The sequence below is a fragment of the Dendrobium catenatum genome, unplaced genomic scaffold (assembly GCF_001605985.2).
Source record: "Dendrobium catenatum unplaced genomic scaffold, ASM160598v2 fragScaff_scaffold_974, whole genome shotgun sequence".
Taxonomy (NCBI): Eukaryota; Viridiplantae; Streptophyta; class Magnoliopsida; order Asparagales; family Orchidaceae; genus Dendrobium; species Dendrobium catenatum.
The window spans coordinates 1,591,915-1,614,469 of record NW_021319436.1 but is presented as its reverse complement, the minus strand read 5'-3'; the positions used below and the strand labels follow the sequence as shown (position 1 = coordinate 1,614,469).

General features: G+C 35.2%; 2 long non-coding RNA genes across 2 annotated transcripts in view; one reads left to right on the top strand and one right to left on the bottom strand.

Annotated features, from left to right (window-relative positions):
- LOC110101892 overlaps positions 1-21,432 on the top strand; it is a 26,664-nt gene extending 5,232 nt beyond the window's left edge. The window contains exon 2 of the long non-coding RNA XR_002303752.2: positions 21,097-21,432. This is a non-coding gene — a long non-coding RNA (uncharacterized LOC110101892). The remainder of the gene's footprint in view (positions 1-21,096) is intronic.
- On the bottom strand, positions 1,857-12,041 carry LOC110101891. The gene is made up of 3 exons (XR_002303751.2): positions 11,858-12,041; positions 10,482-10,625; positions 1,857-1,921 (listed from the first exon to the last, which is right to left on the bottom strand). It is a non-coding gene; the product is annotated as an uncharacterized LOC110101891 (long non-coding RNA).
- Positions 21,433-22,555: the final 1,123 nt, after the last annotated feature.

Genomic DNA, 22,555 nt, shown 5'->3' with positions numbered 1-22,555 from the left:
TGATCTCACTAGCTGATATGGTGGAGCTTTCTAATTTAACAAGTGAGGACCTCTGTTGATATCTAATCGCGGAAGTCTTCCAAGGTTGCCGTGCCTAAGTTCAGCATTTTCTGCAACCAAATCAGTTGTCTCTCTCTGGAACAAAGTAAGCTGCGCAGAGAGTGTTGTAGCTTCAGTTTGAAGAGTTTAAATTCTTCTCTCAAGATCAAAGATATAGCATGCCTTTCTTTCTTTAGAGTTAGCAACAAACTGTTGATTAGCTAAAATCCAAAAAGTTGTATAATGAAAGTGCGGTCATTTTTTTATTAAAATTACACATAATTAATTTTTATTTTATTTTTTTTAATCATTTAAAATGACAAATTTTTGTTTGAAATTAATTGCGTGGATCCATTGTTTGTTCAAAATTTCAACAGCCTCCCAACGTCTCGTCCCCGCAAAGCGAGATTAAGAAGGCATTTGCCTTTCAAACTTCCCAACCGAATCAAAGATACGACAACGTGAGGTCTTCGTATATTTATTTTTTATAGCTAGACCAAACATACAACGGCGCAAGTCTTCTTCGGTTCTTCTCACAGCTGGAACAAATATACAATAACGCGGGTCTTGGATACACGTGCTTTAGGCAAATAAAGAATTTTATACCTCTAATGTATGATGAATGATGCTAGCTAAGTTAGTAAAAATAGATTTTTTAATCATAATAACAATAATAATAGGGAGAGAAAGAGGTTGTCGGTGAAGTGAAATGGGTTGTTGATTGTTGGTAACTAGCTGCAGTGAGATTCCCGGCAATGTGAGTTAATTGAAGTAGGTGGAAATCAGAAGATCGGCAAAGTTGAATGAGTGCAAGAAGTCAGTCATCTCTAATCCGATCGCATGAGGAGGCGTGAGCGTGAGTGGAAGCGCTCATGCGGGATGAGGGTTTGGGACACGTGTAGGTGCAGGTTCAAAATAGGACGGTGGGTTCTCCCATGCAGATCGAAGCGGAGACGATGGGGTCTTGCATGTGAGGATAGATCATGGGAGACCGCATGCGGGGCGACGAGGCTCACGAGAGAGGCTTCTTTACGTGCGGCCAAAGGAGGAGAAAAGCGAGCGGAGGCTTCCGTCTGGAGTATTGTGCAAAAGAGTCGAATTGAGAGCTAGAGAGCGGGCTGGGAGGTTTTGTGTCCTGAATGGGAATGATTGTGTGTGAACCATTGCATTGTTTGGGCAAAACGTGCTTAAGCTCGGGCCGATCAGGCTATTCAATGGTCAACACTGTGTAAGAAATGAAGTATGCGTGTAAAATACAAGTCACTTGAGATGCTTATGAGTTTTAAATAGCAGATTATTGATTAGACACCACAACTATAAAATCATCAGAGAAACAAGTTGAATAATTCAAGAAATAACGTTGATCATTCATGGGCTAGTTACATACCAAGGAAAAAACATAGTGAGTTCAATCACTGCAAACTGACCTAATTTAGCTTTAATATGAAACAATCATAAAACTTTAACCATCATTTATGGAAATGATGTTAACTTCCCACAACAAAATAAGATGGAATGAAAATATCAGGATAAGCAAATGCTGATGTTGGTGATCGGCATGCAGTATACAGGAATGGCAGTTTCAGCTAAGAATCATCTTATGCATCATATTAACTGAAAAGAAAATAGCATTGAGTTTTTCAAAAGCGGTGAAGCCATAAAACATAATAAAATTCCCAGTGGCCTGCTACAAACAGTAGCAAAAGGAGTGCACTAAACAAAGAAGTTTCCCAAAAAAATTTAAATTGCTGTGATAACATTACAGATAGCAGACTTTTAATACTGAAAAAAAAAAAGCACGATTACAAATGAATTGCTCACCCGCTAGATTGTTCTTCAGATGACAACACATCAGCTTTTTCAACATTGCCCTTGTGACCCACTGCAGCAGGTGATGATTTACATTATAAGAATAAATAAAGTAGGTTCAATGCAAGATAACACATAATTTAGATGCAATCAAAGTGAAGTGACAATTCAAGGAAAACAAACAAGCTAATCATACTATAAAAGGAAAAACAGAAAAAAAATGTTTATTCTTATATAGGCAAATATAAGAAAGCTTACTTTTATAAACACTGACACGACATTTTTACTTAAGCAATGAATAATACCTTAAACTAAAACTTGTTTATTCTCTTTCCTTGCTGGAAAAATGGAAGGGAAAAAAAACATGTAAACATAAGTCACACTTGTTTTCACACAAACAAGTGATATGCTCCCTAATCTTTAGGGTAGAGGTCTCAACTTTAAATCCTACTTCAAATTGCTCCTATATGGATTTCATATGATTGTAATTGACCTTATGCCTTATTTATACTCAATAAAATTATCTGAGATACATCTATATTATTTTCCAAATAATTAAAAAAAAAAACCATTGTTTTTAAACTTCTGGAATAACAAGTAACACACATAATCACACATAACAAAATATAGAAAAAATCCTAAAATAGTCCCCCAACGATTAGTAAGTAACCACTTCAATCCTAGAGTAAAAAAGTGTTCTAAATTTGTCCCTCGACTATCAAAAATTGATCCAACATAGTACCACTATTAAATTTACTATTTTATTTGAAAGAAAGTAAGAAGTTAGCGATCATATAAGGTGATGGTGTTTTTAAAAAAGTTAAAACTTATAATTATTATTTCTTTAAAATCCAAATAAATATGTTTCTCCTTCGTTTTGCCTTAAATGCTGAATTTGGTAAATCCTTGCATTGAGCAGATTTAACATGTCACAAAACCCGACATAACTACTTAGAATACGAAGTCAGGAACAGCATTACAGCAGTCTAACAGTAAATTAATTATTTTAGTATTAACTAAGTAGTCAAATAGAATAACATCCAACCTTCTTAAAAGAGGCACCAATCATCAATCAACAATATTTACACACAGACACACAATTATATATAATTTTAATTGAACATGTTTTTATGAGCACAAAGACTTCTCAGTTAGTCATTTATTCAATTGAAGATTTTATCTGAAAAGTTTAATTTAATGAATTGAGTTTCCATCATCAAACTCGATGGTTAACTACAATTCTATAACATAACAATAATAATGAAATATGCATATCATTAGTCAAGTTATATCATTAATCTGTTCATCTAATAATAATTTAAACACGAGTATTGTTAATCATTAATTTGCATGACTATTCTTAAGCAATTCAAATATCAACTCTTTAATTTAAATAATTCATTTATTTCAATAAAATCATCTAAATTTGGTACTGATGAAGGTACAACTATTTTTTATTTGCAATCATTTTCATTTTTCGTGTGTGGTAGGGTCGAATTCATATTATAAATTAGAATCTATATATCTTTGGATTAGATCACTTATTATTAACAAATATAAATAATTAATTTTTTATAGTATATAATTAAATAAATTAAATATTATTAACTAAAAAATAAATATTATTCATATTCAAAAAAATTAATTAAAAATTTGCCTAAAAATATATAATATGTATGTTGCGAAGGGGATAATTTCAACTCAGTTATTTAGTCTCACATCACTTGGAATACTCACTTTGTATTCTTTATATATCATTTTAGGTTTGCACATGTTAAAAACTCACATTGAGTGGTAGAATCATATATATACTTAGTTGATGTTTTAACAAATGATTATTATAGAAATTTAATGCTTATTATAAAATAAAATATATATAATTTAAATTATATATATATGAAAATTATTAAATATTTCATCATAGTTTAATGCAGGAAAAATAAAAACAAATGAATAGTTGACTAAAAAACAAGTATGAATACATTTACTAAGGCAAAAACATGTAGTAGTTTGTTTATGTATTTAATATATGAAAAAGTTAATCCCTTGACTTAAAGGTGTCAAAAATTGACCCAATTCAAAAATTCCGGGTTCAGTTTGACCTGTTTAACAAACGAGTCGTTCGGGTTTGAAAATCTAACTCATTCAATAAACGGGCCGGGTTCGGGTCAACCCACCAACCCAAAATTAACTCGATTTTGACTCGGATCAAACTGATTGAAGGATTTGGCAAAGAAGCGCATGGTTCGTCGTCCGACTTAAGGATTTGTCGAACAAGCACACAAAATCCAAAATCCTGCAGTGAGATCCAAAAGTGTTCGTTCGTGACTAAGCAAAATTCGAAATCTCACGCTTCGGATCCGGTTGGTTAGAGGCTCAACGAAATCTTGCGCATTTGCGATTTGGATCAACGGTTCAATGGGCGAAGAAGCAAGATTTAGCTTAAGATTATTATGGGATTTGGCCGAAGAAATGTGTTGCGTGCGAAATGTGCTGCGTGCGAAATGAAATAAGGAAAAATAAAAAAATAATTAAAAAAGGGATGGCGGGTCTTGGTAGGTCGACCCAGATCAAAACCGAGTCGGGTTCGAGTCTTGGTTTGTGATCTGTTTTTCTAATCAGATCGAGTCAAGTGATAGCGGGTCATTTTTGAGTTGGACCCGAACCTGACACAAAAATCAATTTTGACATCGATATCTTGACTATTCATGTGTAGTAAATAAAATGCCATATTATTATATTTCTCTAATTAAGTTCCTCAACTATAGAAATTGATCTTAAATGATCCCTCAATTATAAAAAATTGATCCCAAGTTATTCATAAAGTAACAATTGATATCAATTTTGTATAATCCAGAGATTAAATAAGAGAAATGTGAGAAATGTGAAATGATTCAACTAAATTTATCACTTATGAATGGTCAAGGGACTATTTTGGACTTTTCCCCCATTTTAATATTGATAATGATGAATGATGCAGCATATGATTGTATGTTCAAAACTGAGTAAACATGATGTAGAGGAAGCTAGATGGCTAAATAATATACAACCTAATTTTGTATCAAACAAAGCATATTTTAGCAAGATAGCAATCAAAAAATATGGTAAGCTTGAGTCTAATGACAGCATTAACAAGTTAGATAAAATCATATAGCATATCAATAATACATTTTCACACATGCTATTAAACCTAATTCTAACTAAGCATTCAAGTAAATAGGCTTAGGTGGAGATTAATTGTGTTCTGCACTTGCATGGCATGTGCTTTCCATGCTCACACATGTTTGAAAATCGCAAGGTTAATCATCATCAAGCTTGTGCTACACTTGCTCGTATCCACTGTGCTTGCTCCATTCATTGCGAGCACTCACTTAAGTCTCGTATTACATCTCACATGCAACTTCAACTGAGTGTGTTGTGCTCACTATCCCAATCTCTAACACCAACAACGCATGGTGTCAACATCTAGTGATTCATGCTATCAACCTAGGGTAGAAAGGGACTTTCAAAGTCGACCCTCCTGCACTAGAGTTATCATGTTGCCTTCTGTTATTGTTTTATCACCTTTCATCAACTTCTACTCTTCTTCTTGCCTTTAATGTCATGCTTATTCACTTCCTTCGACTCGGGATGGTGCCACAATTGACATTCCAGCTTCTGATTTGAACTTTTCCCTTTTACTACAAGTTTTTATTGGATCTCAACTCCTCTTTCTCCCATATTTTCAGCTCTTAGGGCTTTAGATGAACCACCAATTAGGTTGCCACCTCCTATCTCGATAACGCATTGCTTCTCAGAGGCTCCTCTTACAGCCTTTCCTTTGGATCATGTGCATCCAGTTGCCCACCCTCCTCGTTTCATTGCAAATGTTTTTGGTAAGCTGAAAGATTCAAGATTGTGTCCCCACCCCCAATCAAAAAACCATTTCCCTCTATTTTTTTATCAACATCTCACATCACCCCCTCACAAGCATATATCCACATGCCAAGGAAACATGCTCTCATATTCGCTAAATAGGAGATATTAATTCTTGCTAGACCTCTACTTTTAGATTGTTGAGAAATTTTCGTTGGGACAAGCAACTTGGAGAGTATCCTCAAATTTATGTCTATTTTACCTTTGGTACGTGAATATTCTTTAGGCTTATTGACCATCGTCGTGTTATTATTAGATTTTGTTTATAAATAAATTAAACCAGACTTCTCTCTTGATGGCCCTATTGTATCAGTGCTTTCGTAATTGATAAGTTTAAATGGACAACCTATTTTGACTTGACTCTTCCAAGGTACCAGTTACCACTCCAATTTAGATTGCATTCCCTCAACTTCATTTATATTATTTCAACAAATCTACTTTATATTCCTCGAGTTCTATATTTGGCAAACATTTACAAGTGGAAAATGTTATTGTACGTTTAAAAAGCATTTTGTGGCCAAAGTCCTGGTCAAACTAGACGTTGCATCTTAGTTAGAAAATGAGGTGTGGATTAGCTCCTCGACTTGTGAATACTAGAAAATTGTTGACTTTGAAGCCATTCCAACAGCTTGTTCATCCTATAAAGTTTTTTGGCATAATTTCTCTAAATGTTTCAAGGCTCATCCAAATCCAAGGAAATCTAATCATGAAAAACACAATGTACAATCAAATGATCATCACGCTCTGGCACTCTAGAGGCAACTCCTTTATTAGAGCAAGTCAAATAACAAAATTTAGAACCAATGTTAGATTCTTCTTTGATTTAGAGATTTTGTGCCTACAGCTACTAGCTCTATAATGGTGGTCACCTCAACACCTACAAGCAACACCATTAATCATAATCCACCAAATACTGGAACACCTCACATCTTTCCAATTTTTTTAACACAACGATGATTAGGATGCTCATCAAGTTCATGATTCAAATAAGAGAACTCAAAGTGTTGATCCTTTGGTGGATAGGAAGTTTCAAATTCTAATTACAAGATAAGGCTAGTAACAAAAAATATATCATCACGCATTTGTTTTCACAAACCTTTAAGCATGGAAAACTCAATTAATCATTTGGTAGTCTTAAAATTCTTAAGAATTTTCACTATCATGCTATCTCTATCATATCTTATATTCTTCTCATTTTCTCTAACAATTCTTGATAATGACCTTTGAAGTACTCATGTCATTTTCTAGTTATTAAATTTTGTTTTAAGAAAATGGCCTAATGTAGTCTTTCCCTTCCTCCATAAACAGAGAGAAAAACTAGAATGAAAAGGCCAACTGAGTTATCTGTCTGCCCTGTAGAAGTTGTGGACAATCTGACTTCATCTCTAACATTCACCTTAAAACCAAGCTAGTAATAGTACCGTCCCAAAAATCTCTTACACCTATGTCAATGGGGAGTAGTAAGAGTGTCCAATCTTGCAAAATTACCATGGAAGCATTACAACCATTAGTGCATCATCTCTCGTTATCGTTGCCTCTACAACAAAGAAAGCTAGTGCTATTGGATTTCCCATTGATTTCATCACGTGAAGTGTCTCTGCTACCATCGCAAAAACAGCTTCAGCTCCCATTAAGCATGTCAACCTCTTGATCAAAGACCAAGATGAGATGATCAAAGCTAGCCATCTCTCTAAGAAATATTGAGGAATTGGGTATTGCTTATTCCAAATGAAGAAAGCAGGTGCTGTGGCGCTTTGGCTATTATCTTCTTATGACTTGAATTTTGTTTTCAAGTATAAAATGTTCAACTTTGAAAATGACAAGGATGGTTATTGTAAATGGTGTCCTGCTACCATGCCTTTTAGTACAATGGTCGATGCCTCTTCAATTTTGATCATGTACCATCTAGACTACTCAAAAACCAATCAGACTAATGATGGCGATGCTATTAAGAAAATAGTATAGTGAATGATAACTCAATGGTTTAATAAATGTTACCATCATTTTTTTTCAAATCGTGATATAGGAGGCGCGCCTTAGTGCAATAAAGGTGAAAATCACCTCGAAGTGCACACCTCATGCAATTTAGATGAGACATACACCTCATAATTTTTGGATGATCCATGAGGCACGCCTCTCCTTAAAAGCTTACGCCTGAAGCAGAAGTTTTTTTTTAAATAATTTGAATACTAATATCATAATAACTACTTAATCACATGCACTAAAACAACATATCAAGACCTGATACGCAGACCAAGACTCGTCCGATTATTCTCATAAGTAAAACATCTTCTCCAGTCCCTATTTTGCATAATTTTTTAGTTTTTATTTTGTGGGTTGCGCAATTTATTACTCGATATATACGTCAACGCTTTACTTCTTAGTATATTAGAATGTTAATAGGTCATTTTATAACATATTAAATGGTTATGACGTAAATATACTACTTCTAACCTTCATTCCAACTTTAAGGAATTTTTATATAGTGATCTTTATGCCTCAAAACACTTTGAGGCTTATGCCTCTCCATACAAATAGAAAACACCTCAATACCCAATTGTGCAATTTCGAACCTTGGTTTACAAGAAGACAATTCAATCAGATGGCTTTGTTGGACTCTATCATTGTTGCAACATGTCAAGTGCTGTTATCATGGGATACCACGGAGCCAATCATGTTGGTTGGGCCCTTACAATACAACTCACTTGTAAGCTTCCTAGGGGTACTACAATTGGTGATGGTCTTTCTTCCCATCCAATTGTTATTGTTCATGGAAGAAAAACGATGACATCTAAAGAGATTGCCCAGTACAAGAGCTCATCGCATGTGTTCGATCAGATTATGAAGAACGAGGGTGACAATTTCCATATTTTAGGGTGCTAGTACCAATATCCTATGCGTTAAGGTTGGGGCAAGTGTGCTTGCAGGATTTCATAAGCTGCATGTGATAGGCTTTGGAAAGAAATATGGTTCTGGTGATGGAGGCTAACTTTCATAACCGCTTTTTGCATTCATGAGTTGAAGTATTGATGATGATGACGATGATGATGAACAAATATGATGGGAAATTATTATCTATGCTTCTTTAGTTTTCAAACTTCTGCCAAAATAATTCTTGCAATAAACACCCATAATTTTGACTGGGGTTGTCCAAGGGGAAAACAAGTGGCGTTGTACTTTATTTCTGGTCCTTTTTTTAACCAACAGAAGAATGATCTTCTACAATTAAGAAATAAATGAGCTTTAAGCGTTTAAAAATATAAATTAATGAATAGAAAATACACCCTTTAGACAAATAAATAAAATTGATATTGAAAAATTAGAAGAAAAAAAAAAGTTGACCCAAAAAACATGCATTAAAGTTGCTTAAAATTATTTGTGAATGATCAATAAACACCTCAGACAACGCTCAATAAAAATAAATATAAAATGATAATTAATATAATCAACCCCAAATACTTAGAAAAAGGCTAACTATGACGACGATGATGCTGAGCTTTATATGATCAAAATTCTTAAATAGGAAAAAAAATAAGTAATGTAGAAATAAGCTCAACAACTTCAATTGGTTGGATAAAATTAAATAAAAAATAAAATGGAAGATCAACATGGGAGAAGAGAAAGTATAAATGAGGATAAAATATCACAATATAGCTAACTCCATGGTAATCCTCCTTATCAAAAACTAATTGAAGGAATAAGTTTATCATATACAAGGACAATATACACATAGAAATTCATATAGATTCTCTAATAGATGAAAGTTGTTGTGTTACACTCCACGAATATAATAGTTTATTAGACAAAAATAAATAAAGAATTTGCAAAAAAATAAAAAAAAGGATCAAAGACATTTCAATTTCATCAATCCTCTTTTCCCATTTGAATATGTAATTCATTCCACCCAAAAAGTAAGATTTCTTCAAATATAGAGGTGTCAATATTTGACACGACCCGAAAATCCGACTCGAATCCGACACGGAAATTTTAGGTTCGGGTCAACCCGAACCCGAACCAGATCGGGTTCGATTTAGGGTTTTCGACACGTTTCAAAAATCACGTCGGGTTCGGGTTGACCCGGAAACCTGGAAATGACCCAGAATGACCCGCTGACCACTGCCCGCGTACCGAGCTGCCCGAGTGACCGCAACTGCCCGAGTGACCGCCCGCTGTCCGTGTGACCGCGTCTGTGTCGGCATGCCCACCGCGATGCCCCGCTGCGCTGCCTCGCTGCCCTGCTGGTCGTTGCCCAGCTGTCGCGTCGTGAGTCGTATCTGCTGGCCGTTGAGCGTCCCGAGATCAAGATTGGCGAGATACGAGGTTGTCGCTATTGTCGTACGTCGGTTAAAGGCTCGTCACTGCCGCCGGACACCATTGCCGCGAAGCTGTTGACTCGAACCCGAAACCGTTGCCGCGAAGCTGTTGACTCGAACCCGAAGCGAGTCGGGTTCGAGCTAGCCTAAATAGTGTCGGGTCATTTTCGGGTTCGACCCGACCTGACCCGTAACCCGAAATTGACACCCCTAACTATGATAACTACAAAATTTTAAAATATTAGAATACATGAAGTTAAAATAAAATCAAGTCAAAAAACATGAAAGAGTGAAATTCTTGTACCTGGAAAAAATAAAGTATGAATTTTTTTTACTTATTCATGTAAAGAAAAAGTATGATAAGCAACATAATTACATAATATGTTGTAAACAAAAGAACAGAACCTGATGCATCTTTGTGCTTGAGCTTGGCTTTGAACTTGCGCTTCTTCCTCAGAATAGACTGGAGGTTCTTCTTCGCAAACTTTCTAGCTCTCTTTCCGAGCTTCGCCATCCTTCTTTGTCTCTTCCTAGAGAGGACCCTAAAACCTAGAAAGGAGAACGAATCAGGGAGAGAACTATAAAAGGTTTAGAGAAATTGGCTACATGCACTTAGAATGTTAAGAATGGCAAGTAAAATAAATGCAGGATATATATGGTTATGGTAATTGGTTAATAAAATATAAATTTAATACAGAAAAATATTATCTAACTCAACCCCACTAGCAGTGAAATTGAATCAATTTTATGTTATCAAATTAAAAAACTAAGGTAATATGAACTAACAAAGAAATATTATATTATCAATCTTTAATTCAAATCAACAACTTATATTATCATTCTTCTATTTGAAAAAAACTTAAGATAACAACCACATCTTGTTTAAAAAAAGTGGTTGCTTTTATGAAATTTGATTTTTTATATCATATAATATATATAATTGAGCAAATATTTTTATCATATATTTTTAATGAGAAATATACCTGAAAATTCTTTTTTGATATAATTATTTCCAATGAGAAATATACAAAACCCATTAATATTCGTGGACTACTTATTAGACTCATAACTCAGAAGTCATTCAAAACTTAATTGCTCACAATTTTTTAGTTAATTTATTATTAAATCCTTCAAAAACATATGAGAATTTTTAATGTAAATTTTTTGTATATGCCATAAATTTACAAGTAAAAAATTATATTTTTGAAAGTTTAAATATTATTAAATAAAAAGATAAAAAATCTCCAAAAAAATAGGGGTGTATTAAAAATTATAAATTTGTGCCCCCACTAATAAAAATTTCAGTCACCCCTGGACTTATCCTTGCTTTAGTCTTTCCAGAACTTGCAAATAATTGGATCTTCTAGTGCGTTATGCAGTATTTTCTACAACATGAACCAACCCAACAAGCTAAGACATGTAAACCTCAAATTAAAATCCAATGGTGCTAACAAAATCTGAGTTGGATGTTGTTTTCTTTCATAAAATGTAACTGCATGCTCTTTAGGGATCTTAGCTTGGTAATGTGTTATATCTACAACTCTCACACAACCTATATTAGCTACAGGGCTGTTTGGATGCAGGATTTAGGCAGGATTTCAAGCGGATTTGAGCTAAATCCAGCCAAACGGCCAAGAATGCAAAATCAAATCTCACGGAAAATCAAACCGCCGTTGACGGAAAATTCCCTCTTTTCGTGGCAAATCCCGGATTTACGAAATCCTTTGGTTCGGCGGATTTACGGGAGTTGGCCGAAGAAGCGCGCGAAGGGAGAAAGTTACCTTCACAGCAAGCGAGCCCCCGTTGTTGCTTTCGATCAAAAAATGTCGTAACTTCCGCTCCAACAGGAACGAAACGTCGTCGAAGGAGCGAAGTCGAACAGCGCGCAAAACTCTACACTCCTGCGAAGGAACGAAGCCGAACGAAAAAGAGAGGGAACGGCAAAACCGCAAAACCTAGACTCCTCTTAAGTTATTATTGTTGGATAACTTAATTAGTATAATTTAAAATATTTATAATTAAATAAAACTAATTAAATTATTAATAAAATTATTAGTTAAATACTTAGTTATTTCAAAATAATTAATAGGATTAAATATGATTTTAAATGAAAATAATTGTTATGAAATATTATAAATAATAATTAATGGTCTTAAATCTTTTAAGTTTTAACCCCCTTAAATGCTTTAATTATCCAAAAAATGCATGTCAAATTTTTTTAACCGCCTTAAATCTTGAATTGAATAACCAAACAATCACAGGATTTATCATAAATGTTGCCAAACAGTTTTTAGGATTTAATCTTCTCAAGATTTTGTAAATCCGGATTTAGAGGATTTACGAAATCCTATTTTAATGAAATCTTGGGTGCTACCAAACAACCCCTTAGAATTTAGCTATCGATTGCACAAGACTGCTATTGAATGTCTCTATATTTTCCATGGTTATAATGTGGTGTGTTTGGACGGTCTGGAGCTTCTCTGGCAACCGCACAGCTGCAATTACCAAGGGGATTCATGCGTAGCTATTGGCAGAATGCTTCTGCACGCATCATATTTTCTGACTTCCATAATCACCTGGGCCCTTATTCGTGCATTAGTCCAATTCTTCTTCCCTTTTGAAATGTAGTACAACACGATGTGCAATATATTATGCAAAGCTTCTCCAGTTTTCTTATTTCATGCATTCCACCATCATATGTTCCTTATTGTTATTTTGTTCTTCCTGTTCTCATCTCCTTTTGGGAATGCCTCTCTTTTGGCTAATGGCTATGATTTGGCTGGAGGAATTATGCGGAAAAGAATTATTATTTACCTAATAGTTACATCTTGACTGTTTGGTTTAGGTGGTGTTGACAAGGAATTGGCTTGACCAAGTAAATGACGAATCACCAATGATGAGTTCTTAGTCTTTTTAGAAGGTAAAGTTGTGGGTACTGATTGCGAACATTCTTATGCTGATTGTTTTAAAAGTGCTGGGTTCTTATCCTTTCATATCTTTTATCTGTCAACTACTTTTCTTACATGATTGAGGTTTGAAGGGAATTTCAACTGAAGGGACAATGAGTTATAAATCTGAAACATTCAAAAAGTGGGTGAATAGTATAAGATGTGTGAGCATAAGAGCTACTATTTTTGTAAAATGAAGAATAGTCCAAATGTCTCTCGTGATAAGATCAAGCTGCTGTTTTTTTAAAGTTTGAGGGTCTTTGTCTTCATTATATTTTTTATGCATGTGGGCGAAATCTTGGAATCTTTCTTGATGAGAAGGGAAAAAGGAAATTGCATTATGGGGCCAAATCTTAAATGAGTGAGCTGCACATAAAATTCCTTTTTTTGTCATCTTCATCTTCGTCATGAAACCAAGCTAATTTGGCTTATTTACATGTCAGATACAATGACCAGTGCTATAAATATAACATAAGGTTGCATGTTGTTATTTTTCTGTTTATGAATGAAGAATATTTGTGGGCAATGATGATTTTTAGGCTAGTCATTGTCAGAGTGGGACTACCATGTAATCTTTTTATATTTTATATGATGTTTATGTTGCATTTCAGAATGGTCTGAAACTTCAGGAACCACAACTGTGATTGCTAGGGGGATTGATGTACCATGATCTTAAGAACGCTACTCTACTTTTCTTTGTTCATGGATCCCGTTGTCAATTGAGCTACTTGTTACTATTTCTTCTTCTTTTTTCTTAGTCACTTTCTTTCCTTTTGGATTATTATATTTAAAGGTTTTGGGTGTTGCACAATGTGCAGTGTGGTAGGTATTATCACCTTTGAAATTAAATGGCTGTGTCAGATTTATATTTGTAGTGGATGGATTTGTTATGGAAGAGGCCTGACTGTGTGTGTTGTTGCACCAAGTTCTTTTGTTGTTGCTGTTTTCAAATATAAGTCATCAGTACCTATGTTTATAACTGTCTATGCAGCTACTGTTTTCCAGCTATCAGTGGATCATCTATGGTTGAGCTTTCCTTATCCTTAGTCTGATTTAATTCTTAAACTTGAAAATTTTGAACTAGGAAGCTGTTTTAAAAGACGGTAAGAAAGCTGTCTCAAACGAAGCCTTAGTTTGTCTTTTTTGCGAGATAGTGAGCATTATGATAGAGGACATAATTAGTGATGTGTGGGAAGAGAATTTCTCTTTATCATTGTAGTTGAACTTGGGCTTATCTGAACACGATAAGGTGATCCAACAACCCCCGATTTTGAAATTCCCCAATCATTCATATAGTAAACTCTCTGGTCATCCATGCATGTGGTCTTGCGGGGTTTGGCAACAGCAAAGCTGAGGATGAAGTGGGAAACACTGTGTGAGCAACTTTAATTTCTCGAATTTTAGGCTTGAAAAGGGTTGTGCATGGATTGATGTTAAATGGGATATCGCATCCGCCTTGTGAAGGATTTCTGCAAAGTATTTAATAAATCCTTTACTGTGGTAATGCAAAGGATTGAAGTATGTTCTGCTCTTGCTCTACGTTGTATTAGTTATCGTTATTCTTAGAGAAGATCTAAGATGTTCCTCTTTGGCTGTTTTTGATGATTATGACTGTTAAAGCTAACATACCGATTCAGTCATTGCAATGGCTGCTCGATCTCTATAGTCATGACCAGGCATATTGACGACCTAAATTGGCAAATGTGTAGTTTATCAGCATGTTGATGCTTTATGGCTGAGGGGGTGTTTTGTTGCTAATTCCCGTAAATTGGATTTTCTAAATCCGGGATTAAAGGCAAAAAGCAAAACGGAGAAGCAACGGGATTTACGATTTTTAAGGATTTAAACTTCGCTTGGAACAGTTTTAGGCCACTGAATTTTTAGGTTCTTTCATAAATTTTTTTACTAGAAAACAGTTGTATCAAAGAGTAAGAAAATTCTCCCAAACGAAGTCTTAAAGTTGTTATTTTTGCTGTTTGGGAGGATTTAGGTTAAATGCTGTTTAATTTTTGCATCCATACAGCTTCTTAACCTCTATAAACTCTTGACGAATGTTGCGTAAGGTCACTCACTGAAGAAGCATCGGCAGAAGCAGTGATGTTTGAAATCCTTCCATTGTCTTGATTTAGTTAATCGGGGTTATAAGATATAAGGGGAGAATTTATGATTCTGTTGGTTTTATGCTGTTTGGCTGGGTTTAGGTCAAATTCTTCTCAGAAACTGCTACCCAACAGCTCGGTGATGGTGATTTGCTCCCTCCATATTCCTCTCTCTCTCTTTTGCCTTCTCGCTTCATCTCTATGTGTGCTGCTTTAAACCTCTTCAATTATCATGGAAGATACACATTGCAATATTTCATGATCTGATCAATTCTTCAAAGCTTATGTTATTCTTTGCATACTTTGAAGTAGTATTTACTTTTAAATTGTTACAAAGAATACTCTGTAGGGCTTATTCAGTTGCTTGAAGTTAGAATATTGATAGGCCGGTCGGCTCATGTGTATAGGAGGCGGATAAAGGCGGGGTCCGCTTTCTTTATTGCTGCCGCCCATTTGGAGCAATGGGGAGAGGGGGTTTTGGGAGGCTAGTTTGAGAGGGAAAATTTGAATGAGAGATGTTTGAATTAAGAAATTAATTGTATGATTAGGGGGGTTTGTTTTGGGAGGGAGTTTATGCATGATTAAGTTTTCTCTTGGAGTTCTTGGGATTTTTGGCTCTAGATTACTTTGTCTAGAGATTTGGGAGAGAACGATCCTCGTCTCGAATTGAGGATCATTTGTATCTTGCTTCGTCTTTGTTTGGCTTTGATTCTCTTATTGCAATCCATTGTTTGGGGGCTGTTTTTCGCCCGTTACTTATGAACTCAAGTATTTCCTATAAAATATATGCTTTTTCTGAAGTGACATTCAGTAGTGTGTTGTTGATGTCTCTTTCTAGTAAGAATTTCTTAGGGAGATAATAATGATTCAGAATTTTGCCATCAGTTGCATATGGTTGCTATGGAATATCTCTATGTTTCCTATGATAATGTTGTAGCATGTTTGAATGGTCTGAAACTTCTCAACAGCTGCTACACATGTCTTATTTTATGACTCTCAACATCATCTGTACCCTTGTCTTCTTTTTGGTTCCTCATTCTTTGTGCTACACAATGTGCAATGTAGTAGGCCAAGATTTTTTGCTTGTCTTATTTGATGGACTCCACTATCATTTGATCCTTCTTTTTCTTTGTTCCCTTATACTTGTTCTCTCCTTTTGCGAATGCCGTCCTTTTTTCTTTGCTTTTTTTGGATTACTTGAGCATAATTTTTTTTTCTTTCTCAAATTTTCTTGAAATTGATGTTTGCTAAATATTAGGTTGTGTTCATTTTCAATTTCTTGGTTATTCCTTCAAGCCTAGCAAAAAAAGAAAATTTGCTTTTCCACTCAGTTTCTCCTCAATCAAACACGTGGATAAAATCTATTTTGGATTCAGTTCCTTGAGTATAAAATGAAAATCTATTTCATTTTCATTCACCCTTGGATTCAATTCCTTCAAATCAAACAGGGACTTCTGATCCTTGGTTTCTACACAATGTGCAGCCCTTCTGGAATTAATCTTAAGGGTGGTGATCAGATTGAAAGCTTGTTTTCTACTTTATTTGTGACGTATTATTTACTGTTAATCTTAGAGATGATCTATGGACTTTTGATCATCCGTTGAGTCTTTTTCTTTTTATTTTGCTTCAGAGAGCCATTGGGATCATAGAATGTATTAGCTGTGGTTGGTGATGATGAATGTCTATAAGGTAAATTTCTTCATCAGTTTCGTTGATGCAGTGTGATGATGATGGTGAAAGCTATAACATACCTATGGACTCATTTTCTGTGGCTATGATTAACCCTATCTTTTTGTAATGTCACAAATTGTCCGTTAAAAGAGAAGCATTAAATTAAGCTAGTGTTACAGAGATGAGGACACTCAGGTGGATGAGTGGCTTTACATCATAAAATTATGTTAAGTGTTGTAGAGTTGAGGATACTCATATGGATGAGTGGCTTTACACTTAGATGTGTACGTGAATAGTTGAAGCACCTCCAGTGGTAGATAATATTGGATAGTAGCCTTAGATGGTTTTGTGACATAAAGTGTCGTCACTCTGATCACCTAGTTGGGAGAGTAGATGTGGTAGATTTGGTCAATGCTAAAAAAGGTTGGCTTAAAAAGACTTAGCTTGAAAGTATTGGAAATGAGTTTTTTTTATTATATTTAAATGAGATTTTAACTCTTAAAAAGATTGTGGAGAAAAATTATTCATGCAGTTGACCCCATGTAGTGATATAAAAGGCTTGATATTCTTGGTTTTTTTGTCCCTAGAAAGTTGCAAATTTGCACCCCTCAATTAACTATGATCAATTCTATGGAGTTTTCTAAATCGTTTTCATTTGCATTTAAATGTCTTAATAATATCATAATTTGATGATTTTGGGCTTGTTGGGCTCGTCTCCGCTTGATTTGACTATTGTGGGCTCCAAAAATTCAGCCCCGACCTCACCCTGTTGCTTTCTTCGTGGGAGTTTTAACGGATTAAGTTTCGGGGTAAATTTTGGGAAGGCAGATGAGTTTGTATATAAGACACATCCAGAGATTTCGCCCTCATTTTGCAAGGACTTTATAATATGAGATCTGGTTTTGTATAGGCGCAAGGCCCTATAGTTAATTACCCCTCCTGAGAATCAGAGCAGTAAACCGGGTGATATGAGGTAACATTTAACTGATTTGATTTCTTTTTATTTGATTCCTCTCGTTTTTTTTATATTTGGATCAGTTGTAGTGGTCGATTCGTTTCAAAGAGAGAAGAAGGTTTAGTAATTCCCAAAGCATAGGAATATCATAAATACATATTATCTCAAGTGAAGACAAACTTTGAGATATGAAAATTCCAGCTCAGAGAGAGATGAACTAATATTCTGAAACACTGCTCCGCCTCATTTGGAAATGAAACCAACTCATTCTTCATATTTTTCAGTACTTGGATAGAGTTGATACTACTCAACGGCACCATTAACAACAAGGATGGATCATTTATAACGAGTTCATTGAGTATGAGCTGGCCTTTTTTCAGTGTTATTCACTTCTTGATGTCCTATAAGAGAGATCAAGTTTTTGCAATTTTGAATTGAAATGCTGCAATTGTTTCTACTACCTTGTAGCCAGTTACAACTTTTCCACCCAATGTTTATCTCCAATATCTCGGGTTTAGGAGGACAAGAGGATAATTCCCATAAATTTGGGCATTCTTCTAAGTGTAGTTCAGTCATGCAAGGAAATGAACATTCATATGCTGTTGTTGTTTACAAAGATTTCGAATATTAATTGAGCGATCAAATGATCTCTTGCATATTTGCAAGCATATTCTTGCGCTCATATCTTTTCTTGGAAAGTTAAGACAATAAATTTTTTCTCTCTTCCATCGTGCTGGCACACAACAATTTGAAAGGGGATATGGCTAAGAATATTGTGCAAACAAGTATTTATCTATTACATTTGTCTGATAAGTTATTGTTGGAATGCATCTATAAGATTTTTTAGGCATGCTTAGCACATTGTTTTATCACAATGGGCAAGTAGTTCCAAACTTTCACGATCTATCTCTTCTTTCTCTCTGTTTGTTTCATTACAAGGCATTGTGACCGAATTTGTTGGCTTTTTTTGTATCAAAATGGTATTTTTCCCAAAATATAATCAAATAATCTTTTTATAAAAAGGCAAAAAAAAAGGCATTGCATTTTTCATTATTATTATTAGCCTTTTTCTTACTTATTTAGCCACATATTCATCTTAACATTTGCAAGTTTAGCATGTCCAAATTAGATTTTAATGGCCTTTCTATTGCCCAACAACAGAATACGTTGAACTTTGTTGGTCCAATGTTTGTATAGTTTATCTTTTTATTTTTTTTATAGATATTAGATAATTATTTTATGCTACTTGATGTATTCTCAAAAAATTATCTTGATCAAGCACGAATCTCGAGGCAAAATCTAACCAGAAACTTCAAAATTTAAAATCAAGAGCATTTGAACTTCGATTTTAGCGAGCTTATAGTCAAACTGAGCGTCTCGGAAATACGAACCCAACGACACCAAATTCGACCCAATCCGAGCCCAAATGGGTCTGAATCAAGGACCCGAAACGCTGTTGGAAGGTTCAAACCGCAATTTGAGTTACCAAACGGTCTCCGATTTTAACGAGCTTATACTTGAATCGAGCGGCTCGACGAGATGAATCCAACGAGCCCACGATTGCTGAATTCCGATATCATTAAGGCCTCCAAATATCCAACGAACGGTGGACGATCGAAGGGTTCGATATCGGCCGTCCATTCAAACTACTCCCTATTGGCCCCTGATCTCACACCTATTTACAAGCCATGCCACTCCAGAAAAACTATAAAGAGTGCCCTCATTCTTCACAAAGGGGACTCAAGTGAAGAGAGAAGAAGAAGAGGAGAAAGGGGAAAAGGAGAATCCTCTCCTCCTCGACCACCGCCGGAGCTCTTCTCGCCGCCTGAATACGTCGGAATTCTGCCGGATTTTCGGGAAATGTCGGGATTTTGCAAAACTTTGTAAACTTGCTTGATGAAACGAATTGTAATCTGATTGCCCCCAACTTGTGGGACGAATAAGTCATTTGTAATTTGCAAAACACTAGTGGAATTTTTCAACTGGGCGATGCCCCGTGGTTTTTTCCCTTTTTGGGTTTTCCACGTAAAAATTTTGGTGTTCATATTCTCTTTTATGTTTGTGTGCTGAATACTCGTACAATGTTTGGACGTGAATTTATAAACTCTACCGCCGCGTATATTCTAGCACGCAACACTACTAATAATTTAACTCAATATTTAAGAGGAAGCGACGGAAGCTTGCTGGGGAAGACTGGACCAGTAGCGGCGTATGATGGAATGCGAAGGAGAAGAGCTCGTGATGAGATTTGAGGATTTAAATTAAATACGTTCACTTCAAAACGGGAGTGAAACGGGTTTCAAGGTTGTCCATTTTACTTTCGGATCTTTCTACTAAACATCCCTTGGGTATGGAATCTTCTTATACAACTTTGACTTAATTTATATTCATTCCTTCGGAGACGTGAGTAAAGTTTCTTCATCAGTCTTGGGGGCGATGAAGTTGATTTTCTCTCTCTCTCTCTCTAGACAATGCAATTATGTCCTGATGGTTTCAATTCTGCATAGTTTCTTATATGCTTGCATCTGCATGTCAAACAAAGTAGCACTACCTTCTGCATTCATACAAAGAATTCTTTGTAAGGATCATTTGGTTTCTTGAATTGGGAAAATATGCTAATGTGAAAGTAACACTGATGAAATTGTTTTAATTTAAAGCATAAAATAAGTGAAAATAACATAATCATTTTTATCATCTTCTTCTTTTTCATGATTATAGTGGTTGTATTTGGGTTAAAACCCATGGTAAGGTGATCTATCATTCCCCTTTTTTTTTAATGGGGTGCAACACGAGGACTTCCCAGGAGGTTACCCATCATAGTACTACTCTTGTCTTAACTACGGAGGTCTAATGGGATCCGCAGCATTGGTGCTGCTATAGTCGCACCATTTATCATTCCCTACTTAAAGGATTTGTTATTATTTTTTTAGGGTTTGTTGGTCTAATTGCTGTGGGCATTTCTAAGAATTTTCTTTTAACTCTTCTCCTCGAGCTAATGATGATGATCACTCAAAAAGAATCTTTTTGAGGTATTCCTTGTAGAATTTCTCAAATCAATTCTAAGGGCTATTAATGCACAGGGTTATTTCAAAGAAATTTTTTGCTAATTTCTGTTTTGTTGCTTTATAATAAAATGGTCCTGTGTGTGGAAAGAATTTCTTTTTGCCATGAAAAATATTTATCACCTAGTTGTATTCCATATTCTTGTGCAGTGGCCATTGTTCTTCACTTTCACTTCTGCTGCTGCTGCGTACCATAGACAAGTACTTGATTTTCTTTGAAACGGTGGGTTGCACCCTAATTCTATCTTGTTTAGATGCTATTATCTGAATGTTTATTTTTGTCAGGCTTTGCAGTAGTAAGATATGGAGGAATTAGGAGACTCTGTTCTTGCTTCTTGGTGGAAGATTGTTTGTGTTAATTTTACTGCTCAAAGCCTCTCCTCTCACTTTTGATACGCATACATTTGCATGCATTAATCAGTTTGCAAGATTGGGTTCTAAATTATTTTGTAAATCTGCTGTAAAGAAAGTAATTATTTAAAGCTGTTGTTGAGAGTAGTTTTCTAGTACAAATATTTATTTATGAGGTAGCGTGCATTGATAGATATTATGATAGATATGAATACAATATTTAAGCCTCAACTATATAGTTGAAAATTCATATTTTATTTTGTTTTTTGAGCTGAATTCGGTTCAATCTCTGTTTGGATCGAACCAGTCCTATTAACCCCGTTTTGACTCCATCAAAATGAGGCTCTTGCTGATCAGTATTTTTTTTGTTGACGTAAATGTCTTGATGTGGCCATTTTTAGCTTAATGTGGGAAAGTAAGTATTGAATTGGTGGTTCTCGTCCTTTTCAGTAATTGTAATAATTGCTAGGTAAGGCATCTCTTATTCTTTTCCATGTAATAATCTTGATCAATATGAGGATCATGCTTTATTTATTTTATTAAAAAAGAAAAAAAGAAATAGTACTTTATTTATATTTGTAGCAGTGCTCAATTTAATGTATCGGGTTGCAGCCCAATGATGAAATTCGCTAGTCATTCATGTAGTGAACTTTCTGGTTAGCCATGTATTAAAAACTCCGTATTCTTGCAGCGTTTGGTAGCAGCAAAGCTAATAATAAAGTGGTAACCACCGGTGAGCAGCTTTATCAATATATATTTTTTCCTCAAAAAAAAAAGTTTGATTATTTCAAGTTTTGAGCCCTGGTCAGGTGTTGGGTGTCAAAATGAGTCGATGAGATGGGTTGGGGTACACCTAGATTGGCTCGGGTCTAAACATATTGAACCTTTTTGACATGATTTTCCAAATATGTCAGGATTTACAAATTTGGGCCTGACTTGGACTTACCAAAAATCATAAATAAGTCTTCGTGAACATGTTTAATGCCAGTTTGGTGCGCAGTGCTGCGCTTTGAATATGCGAAGGAGGCTAGACAAGTTCGACAGTAGTTGAGTTGCGCTTGTATGGTTCTAGTGGGAGTGTCAAATATTGGAACAATTATTACGTCCTCCAACCGGATGCAGAGGAACATCTGATTGTAGGTAAAAACGCGCCTATACCGAGGTGTACTGAGTTTTTTGAAAAATCTCGGTACACCTCGGTATAGGCGCGTTTTTGCCTACAACCGGATGTTTCTTGCATTCGGTCAACCGGACCAAATAAAATCCCCAAATATTGACACCCTTAGAAGAAGGCATTGTTCCTCTCTAGCATCACACTCCTTTCTCTTTTTTTTTTTTAATTTTAATCGTGGGATGAAAATTTTTTTGAACTCTAATTTTTTTAGTGTTTTTT